General features: G+C 39.4%; 1 protein-coding gene across 1 annotated transcript in view; it reads right to left on the bottom strand.

Annotated features, from left to right (window-relative positions):
- The window catches only part of LOC128248358 (uncharacterized), a 62105-nt gene extending 60898 nt beyond the window's left edge, over positions 1 to 1207 (bottom strand). Inside the window, exon 1 of the mRNA XM_052969479.1 lies at positions 971 to 1207. The gene's annotated coding sequence lies outside the window, so the exon portion shown is untranslated. The remainder of the gene's footprint in view (positions 1 to 970) is intronic.
- Between the last annotated feature and the right edge of the window lie 58 nt (positions 1208 to 1265).

The following is a 1265-nucleotide window of genomic DNA, read 5'->3' as shown; positions in this document are numbered from 1 at the left end:
ATATATATATATATATATACAAACACATGTACATACATATGCACACATACATACATATACAAATACACACAATATTATTCTTAGTCAAGAATGTTGTTAGTGACTTCGAAATTTTGGCCTGTTAAGCCAGTAGAGTTAGTCTCGTCTTTATATCGTCTCTATCGAGTTAAAATCGTCTTTGGGTGTGTGGGTTTGGGTGGGGTGGTAATTAGCTTTTTATGGTCAGTTGTTATGGAAAGGTGTTTTGGAAAAAAATTGAATTGATTGAATTTGGGATTATGTTATTGTTTAGAATTTATTCAAGCATGTAAATTTTTTTTGAAAAACCTGTAGGTGTTTCTCTTTTGTTAGGTAGGCACAAGGTGTGACAGTATTTTTGTTGCTTTAGATATTTTGGGATTTAACATGTTTTGACAGTATGAAGGTCAAAGGTACTAAGTCCAGTATTTAAGCCCTTTGGGTGCGTCAACTACGTTTTGACAGTGTAAAGGTCAAAGGTACAAAGTCCAGTATTTAAGCCCTTTGGATGTGTCAACTTTTCTTTTCACTAAAGAATGTAGGTCAGTTGTAAGTTTTGGCTGGTCATTTCTTTACTTGTTATTTTGAGTATATCTTGTTTACATTTGTAAGGATGGGGTTATTCGTCAGGCATGCCATCGCTTTGTTAGCATAAGAAGTTGTTTCTCGAGTGCTTTGATGGTTACAAAAGTATTTGAGTAAAGGTTGTATGTTTATATGTTTCTTCCCAGGCAGTCATTGTTCTATAAGCAATTTTATTGGTATATAGGGATTTTAAACTTTCTGTTTTGTGGAGTAGAGTTTGGTGTTCATTTGTAAAATTTCTTGAAATTCTGTTCTAGATACACGTTAAAGTGGCGCTGATGTAGGTGTGTATATAGTCATGTATGTGGTGCGATGGAGGAAGAAGACAACAAGAAGCAAAAGGACAGAATGAAGCGTTGGACCTTACCTTGCCGACCGTAGCGGGGTACACGATCGCTCCTAATCAGAACACGTCTTTCTCGTAACGTCGCTGTTTTCTCACTGGCCTCACGTGCTAGCCTTCGACCGCGTGTCGCCGACTTCCGATCTGACCCTTCCGGTTTGGCCCTTCCGGTCTGGCTTCACCTCTGTTTGCCTCACCCCTCTCCACCACAACACATAGCTCATCACAGCCCAAACACCACACGTCCCCCTGATCTATAGATCATTCAACCGGCTCTCCCACTCACTCCTCGCTCCCGAACTACCTTAATTGGTTTCAT

The sequence above is a fragment of the Octopus bimaculoides genome, chromosome 7 (assembly GCF_001194135.2).
Source record: "Octopus bimaculoides isolate UCB-OBI-ISO-001 chromosome 7, ASM119413v2, whole genome shotgun sequence".
Classification (NCBI taxonomy): Eukaryota; Metazoa; Mollusca; class Cephalopoda; order Octopoda; family Octopodidae; genus Octopus; species Octopus bimaculoides.
The sequence above is the reverse complement of the archived record's forward strand: the minus strand, read 5'-3'. Positions and strand labels throughout refer to the sequence as shown.